The sequence below is a fragment of the Castor canadensis genome, chromosome 3, assembly GCF_047511655.1.
Source record: "Castor canadensis chromosome 3, mCasCan1.hap1v2, whole genome shotgun sequence".
Lineage (NCBI taxonomy): Eukaryota > Metazoa > Chordata > Mammalia > Rodentia > Castoridae > Castor > Castor canadensis.
This window is the reverse complement of record NC_133388.1, coordinates 5,645,983-5,653,497: the sequence shown is the minus strand read 5'-3', so window position 1 is coordinate 5,653,497 and position 7,515 is coordinate 5,645,983. Positions and strand designations below refer to the sequence as shown.

Below are 7,515 nucleotides of genomic sequence, written 5' to 3'. Positions count from 1 at the left end.
GACAAGTTCAATCAGACATAGTTTTTTTCCAGATATTTTCAATCTGAAGTTGGTTGAGGTCAAGGATGCAGAGGCCACAGATATAGAGGACTGACTGCATGCTATTGTTTTGCATGTTTTAAACTGTACATCATACCTAACCTCTGTCAGTTGCTTTTTCTCCTCATCAGTTTTCTGAGATTTGTTTACATTGAGAGCTTCCTTACTGTGAAAAGAACAGAGTGTAACTTATTTACCTGTCCCCTGAGGAAATAGGCTGCTGTAGTGAGCTTTTTGGTGAGGGTGCCCCTGTGTGGGTGCCCCTCCACGGGGAGCTCAGGGGGGCCAGTTCTGAGCACAAGGGACTGTGCCTTCAGCTTTACCCAGTATTGTCACACTAGTCTCCGAGACCATAACATTATAGTCCCATAGTCAAAGGTTGCTGAATATTTCAGACAATTTTTGGTATATTATCTGTTGTTGCAAAACAAATTTCTCCCAAACTAAGCAATTTAAGGAATCAAAGGAATCAAGCATTTATTATCTTACATAGTTGTTGAGGATCACAGTCCTGGAAGATACTTGACTGGATGGTTCTGGCTTAGGGTCTGTGTTAGCTTTCTGTTGCTGTAACAAATATATGAGATAAATCAGCTTAAAAGCAGGAAAGGTTTATTTTGGTTTCTGATTTCAGAAGATTCAGTCCCTGGTTGACTGGCTCTATTGTTTTTGTCCTGTGGTAATACAACTTCATGGTAGGGATATGTGGTAGTGGAGGAGGCTGCTTACTTCACAGCAGCCAGAGAGAGAAAGGGAGAGGGACAGGGACAGGGAGAGGGAGAGGAAGGGAGCTAGGGTCCCAATATCCTCCTCAAGGACATCCCCCAATGACCTACTTCCTCCCACTAGGCTCCACCTCCTAAAGGGCTCCACAGGCTTGGTGACCAAGCCTTCAAAACATGAGCCTTTGGGGGACATTCCAGATCCAAACTATAGCTCACTCTTTGGAGGTTGTGGTGGATTTGTCAGCCAGGACTCCTGAAGACATGAATGGATCTGGAATAGCCACTTTTAAGCCCTCCATGTGGTTACTGGTAGGAGGCCTCCACTTCTGCAGGTGTAGGATCCTCTTCATGGCTGCTTGAGCATCCTCCCAACAAGGTGGATTGCATTCTCCAAAGTGAGTTATTCACAATGCTTCCATGACCTGTTTCTAGGAAGAAGCAAGTCACCATGCCTGACCACACTCAAGGGTGCATGGTAATAAGTGCCACCATCCAGTCACTGCACCACACCCTGATGAACACTTGTATTCATAAAACTTACCGTTGATGGCACTGGATGCTCAAACAACAGAGGAAACTGAAGACTCCAGAGAGGAGGCCAGTGCCAGGACACCTGCCCCCCAACACATGCAAGAAGCCCTTGAGGGCAAATGCTGCCCTCTGCAGTGCAGAAGAAAGATGACATCAACAAGGAGGACCAGGACAGAACCCTACAAGCAGAGCAGCTAGACAGCAGCAAGCTGGGCATGTTGCCTGCTGACCCTCTCTGTCTCTTTCTGTATCTCTTTGTGTGTCTATTTCTGTCTCTCTGTCCAGCACACAGGGAGTACTTGGTGAACACTTAGGATTAATTGATAGGTCTGAGCCTGGCATAGGGAGATATAAGCACCAACAGCCCCTGAACCCCAACTATGGACATCCAGTGCCAGCTGGTTTCCTGCACTCATGAGCCTCTTCCCACTCAGTACTATAGGACACTTACTTGCACCTTACAGAAGAGGGAGCCTGAAGCCTCAGCTGTCATCTCACTGTCACTGAACAGGGACTGAAACCAGTAGACACAGCAGCAGCCAGGGTGTGGCCGGGGTGGGGGAGCTCTGGAATAAACCTTCCTTCACCAGGAGCAACAGGGGTATTGGGCTGAAATGAAGAAGCAGCTTTCATTTAAACTGAACATGCCTGTGACAGGAAAACCAGGAGGTATTTCCTTTCCTCAGGGCCTGAGAAAAGTGACCCACCCACAGGGTTAGTCTGTGAGAGAGTGCCTGGGCCCACAAACTGCCCATTCCTGGTGGCTCCATCTATCATGCTTTTTGCTTTCTATATTTAAGGTGTGTTGACACCTTGGGTTCCATGGACTTGGGGAGGGGCTGCGTCCCTCAGGGCAAGTTCATTCTTAGAAGTGGCAGACCACTTGCCTGCAAGGTGCATTGGATGTGCAGCCCAACCATTCTGATCCCTTTACCAGGCTTGCAAACTAGGACTCCTGGCTGCCCCAAGTCTCTGGGGGCCTGCACGGTCCTGGAAATACCCCTCCAATAGCCCAGAGCCACAGAAATGCTCTGGCCTGAGCTGACTTGGCTGGCCTACCCTGCCTTGCTAGACAACTAGAACAAGGCTTTCACCCATGCCTCTGTCCCTCTTTTCCTTGGCCACCTGGTACTTTCCCCACATGGCCTTGCAGTCTCCGCAAGAGGTCACTTTTCCTGGGGACTATGAGCAGAAACATTTTTTGCAAGGCAGTTGATTCTGTGTCTGTCGCTGAGCACACCTGACTTGACTAACTTGAGTCCACTTTCTTGAGTCCCTTTCTGCTGTGAATAGGCAGGCCTGCAGGCCTTGGTGGCTTCATCTTCTGTCCATTGCGTGGCCTCGAGTCAGTAAGTTCCTGTGGGTTTCCATTTCCTTATCTGCACAACGAGGAAAACAGTCTCTCAGTCCTGGCATTGTGGGGAACACTAGAGAAACACTGTATGCCCAAGGGGACTTGCTATTAGAATACTGCTCCAAATGCAAAGCCCGTTCCTGTCTGTCCCTCTCTCACAATTATGTGAGACTTAGTGAGCTCCAGTCCACCTTTTACCACAGAAGCCAAGGGCCGGAGCCTTCATGGCCCCCCTCCTGGCTGGCCATAGTCATATACTCCCACCTGGACAAGAGGCAGGAGGATTCCTTTGGACAGTGGATCAGCTGCTCAGATGTCAGCTGCCTGGCCAACATCTCTGGGTTCCCTGTCATGGACACGAAGGAGGGAGGCCTGAGTTCTTTCTACATCTTCTTCTGAGCCAGAACTCTGCAGTCCACTGGGATGCTCCTGGAATGTTCAGAGGTAAGGAGCAGCATGCTGGGGTAGGCATGTGGCTTGGCTCCTGCATTTTGGGGATGGAGGCTTTTCCCAGCTCCTTCTGCTCAGAGAAATCACCTCCTTACTTGATAGTTAGAAGTTCACTTGGGGATGCACCCAAGCACCCAGGCAAGGAACAAAGAGTTGGCAGTTTACCATTTGCAAGCCAGGAACCACCCTGACCTTTACCAGTATGAGGGAAGGAGAAGAAGGAAAGTAGAAAAGAGAAAGGAAGGAAGGAAGGGAGAGAGGGATAGAGGGAGGGAGGAATGGAGGGAAGGAGGGATAACAGGGAGGGAGGGAAGGAAGTAGAGCAAGGGACAGAGGGAAGGAGGGAGGAAAGGGAGGGAGGAAGGAAGGGAGGGAGGGAAGCTAAGTTAACATGTATCTGATTCTCTCCAGCCCTCTAATGACTGGACTTGCAAATGAAGAACCTGAAGGACCCTAATAAGGGGCCCCAATCACCTTGTTATGCAACACTCCAGAAGACCCTAGTAAGATAGCCATGGGAGTACCTGGTTCCTCTATGATGGGTATCCTCTGGTGAGGTCCTCAAGGCTAAGGACCAATGTCTGCCAGACCTCCTTAGAGATCATGTGACCAGAGGTGTCTCTGAGCCTTAGCTGTCCCCAGTGACTTCAATACATATTGCAATAAGGGAAAGAAGGGGGCTGGCCTGCAGAAGAGCTGGGAAGAGACAGCACAGTGACACTGCAGGGACCAGGTTGAGCCCAGCATAGCTTGTTTAGAGGAAAGACAGACTCCTCCTTGTGCTGAGGCTCCTGGGTATTTTCCAGAACCCCTTCACTATCTTGTATCTTGTATTTTATCAGGCTGACCCCTAGACTCACCTTGGTCTTGGAAGCAGGGTATGTCTTGCTATACCTGGAATAGACAAGAAAAAGTGAACTGCTTTCCACCTTCTGATCTTTGCATTCTGTTCCCTCCACCAGGCACTTTTCCTCCAGAAATTTACCTTGTAGAGAAAAAATACAGCCTGGAGCTGAGGATCACTGTATTTCAGGAGAAAGGACCCCAAAATGCTTTATTATGGAAAAGTGTCAAACACACTACACATTGAAAGAATGGGGCCGTGAAGCCTTTCTACTCCACACAGATTGTCCAATGAACACTTCCATCGCTTTTACCCACTCCTCTCTCTCCCTCTCTCCATCCCTCTACCCACTCATTGGCCTTGCTCCCTCATGACTGCTTCCCAAGTAAGGCACAGCCATCAGGCCCTCCTGCCAAAGCAGGCCAGCACGCTCTTCCTTAGCTAGAGTTCAATATTTGTTTGCTTGTATAAAATTTGCACACAGGGTACATTCATTTGCCAAGGCTACCATAACAAAGTTCCACTGACTGGGTGGCTTAAACGAAAATTGATTCTCTCATAATTTGGAGGCTGGAAGTCTGACTGAGTGTTGCCAGGTCTGATTCCTTCTGGGGCTTCTCTTTTTGGGTTATAATAGCCACTTTCTTCCTATGCCTCACAGAGTACCTTTGTGTGTCCTGATCTGCTTTTTTTTTTTTTGGCAGTACTAGGGTTTGAACTCAAGGCCTTGCACTTACTAGGCAGGTGCTCCACCACTTGAGCCATGCCTTCACAAAGCCCTCGAGGTCTGTTTTTTAATGTAAACATTTGACCAAGTTATTGAATAGGGTCTTACATTTTCCCCAGAAACTGGCCTCTGATTTTGATCCTCCTACCTATGTTTCCTGCATAGCTGGGATTACAAATATGTACCACCATGTCTGGCCTCTGATCTCCTCTTATAAGGACACCAGTCGTATTGCATTAAGGCCCACCTAGTGATATCATTTCACCTTAACTACCTCTATAAAGGCCATATCTCTAAATACAGACACATTCTGACCTCCTGGGATGGGGACTTCAATATGAATTTGGAGGAGACACAATTCAGTCCATAACATAGTGAAAATGTGCAGATCTTCCAAGTACTGTCCAACGAACTTTGACAAATCAGAACACAGTGTTTTAATATTCTATGGGAGTCAGTGGAATAGTTGAGCCAATAGTCGAACCTATTTTTACAAACTCCCAGCCCATTACAAAATTTAATATTTGGTGTAAATACATAATCTGGCCAATGGGGAAGACATTCACTAGTTACCTGTGATGGGGTAAGCACCCATCCCAGGTGGGGGCACCTGAGGCTCTCCCAGTAAAGGAAGGAGGCTGGGCAAGGCTCCTTCTGTTCTTCCCATAGGTGTCCCTCATAGCTACCTCTCCAATGCATCCAGTTTATTCCCTTCCGCTGCTGTAAAAGTCACCCTTAAACATATCAAGGTGCACCTCATTTGTTTTCAGCATCTGGGAAAGGTTTCCTGTGTGTGTGATCCAGGGCCCCGATGCAGCGGCATAGCAAAAGATGAGTTCTTCCCACATCCCAGACACTGGCATATTTGTTTGTTTTCTTTTTGTTCTGCATTCCACCCCTCCTCACCTCTCTTTCTCCTGGGCTCTCAGTTTCCAAATCTGAACGCCTTTCTCTTCTCCCTCCTCAACCCAAAGTCACATCAAGTCATGCCGAATCTGTCTTCCCAGTGGCTCTCACCCGTGTCCTTCTTCTCTATCTCTTGGCCACCAGCCCCCCTTCCAGGGCAAGTGGGGCTGGCTGTTCTGCATATGGCTTGCGGGGCACTTCCATACTTCCTTGCTCCTCTCAAAAATGTCCATGTCACTCAGGTCTCTTTTTGCCCAAAACCCCAAAGCCTTTTCCACTTCTCTGCTAGCTCCAGATGAAACCCTGCTCTTCAGGCTCTCTCCATCCCACCCTCTGAGGCATGAATGTCCAGGACCCTCCAAATTCTTGCCAGAACCTAGTGCCCAATGTGGCAAGATTAAAAGGTGGGGTAGCTGGGCATGGTAATTCCCACCTGTAATCCCAGCACTTGGGAGACTAAGGAAGGAAGATCACAAGCTCAAGGCCAGCCTGGGCTACATAACAAGACCTTGTCTCAAAAAAAGAGAAAGAAAAAAAAAAGAGGTGGGGAAATCATTATGTCATGAGGCTCTGCTTTCATGAGTGGGATTAGAGCCTTTACAAAAGAGGCTGAAGGGAGAGGCCTTGCCCTTTCCACCACAAGAGGACACAGAAAAAGACACTGTCTATGAAGCAGAGGCTAGCCTTCACCAGACACTGGATCTGCTGGCACTTCAACTTGGAATTCATGGCCATAAGAAATAAATTCTTATAATTTATAAATTACTCAGTCTAAGGTATTTTGTTTATCATCACAGGAAAAGGCCTTTTTTTCCCTTGATTTAAGGAACAATGCTGCTTTCAGATTGGCAGGATCATTATTGTCAATTAACAAACTTTAGAAAAATGAGGAAAACCGGAAATCATTCCTGCACTTACCCCAGTGCTACATGCAGCATCACTGGTGCCTGATATGGATTACTCACGGATGTCATTGGCTGTTCTCTGTATGATGTTCGGGCGTTGTTATTTTCCTTCTTTTCCAATATCTAACTTGTGTGCTTGATTATTTCGTCACTATTCCCGTTGTGGGAGGATATTCATGGTTCCTAAGAGGAGAGTTGCCCGTGAGTCCTTCTGTGCCTCACTCCTGAGCCCAGGTCCCCCCAAACACTCGGCTGTACATCTTGACTTTTCACACTATAACACACCCCGAACGTCCCCATGCGGCCTGCCCGGCAAGAGCATTCCCCCGTGCTGGCCACTCTGGCCCACGGCGGGACATGTCATGGAATGTCGTTAAGACATTCCTCAGTTTCACCATTTGAAATACCGTGCACACCTGTGCCTGGATCCCTGTGGCTACTTCTAGTCTCACCACAGGGTGTTGAGCAATGCTCAAGACCATGGCCATGCCATTTCAGAGGCCCCTGCAGGCCACCACCAGGCGCTGGGTAAGAGAGCCGGGCCACCTGAGCCTTACCTGCATGGGGATGACCCAGGCAGGGCACCAGCCCCAGGGAAAACTGAGACACAGGGTGCCATAGGCCTCCCGCCTGCATCTCTCTATGTCACACAGACAGTTGACACACACGTTGTGTTTCAGCTCATAATTCCCCATAGAGGTGACAACGAATAAAACGGTCTCGTTTATTCCTTTGTGAATCTTCTGCTACTCCTGTGCTTTCCACTGGGATTTTTTAGTGGTTTTTACAGATTCTGAAGCTGAGGGAGGAGAGGGGTACTGGGGGCTCCCCTTGTTCATTTCATTTTCCAGGACTGGGCAAGACCCCAGCTAGAGAGCACCCGGCACTCCAGTACAGCAGCAGCTCGTCCTGATGTGTCTGACCACAGAGCATGCATTACTTTCCCCCACACTTAGTACTTTTAATTATAGATGAAAACTTGAAGTACAGATAAGCAAAAAGGGAGAACAAAATTGACCCAATTCCCAACACAC

The 7,515-nt window shown here is 48.3% G+C and overlaps 1 long non-coding RNA gene across 2 annotated transcripts; it reads right to left on the bottom strand.

Moving 5' to 3' along the window:
* Nucleotides 1-426: 426 nt before the first annotated feature.
* On the bottom strand, nucleotides 427-6,647 carry LOC141421464 (uncharacterized). 2 transcript variants are annotated; one of them, XR_012445987.1, is made up of 6 exons: nucleotides 6,495-6,647; nucleotides 3,960-3,993; nucleotides 2,536-2,674; nucleotides 1,306-1,904; nucleotides 981-1,192; nucleotides 427-606 (listed from the first exon to the last, which is right to left on the bottom strand). It is a non-coding gene; the product is annotated as an uncharacterized lncRNA (long non-coding RNA). The 2 variants fall into 2 exon arrangements; XR_012445988.1 differs by having other exon boundaries at nucleotides 430-606; nucleotides 1,747-1,904.
* Between the last annotated feature and the right edge of the window lie 868 nt (nucleotides 6,648-7,515).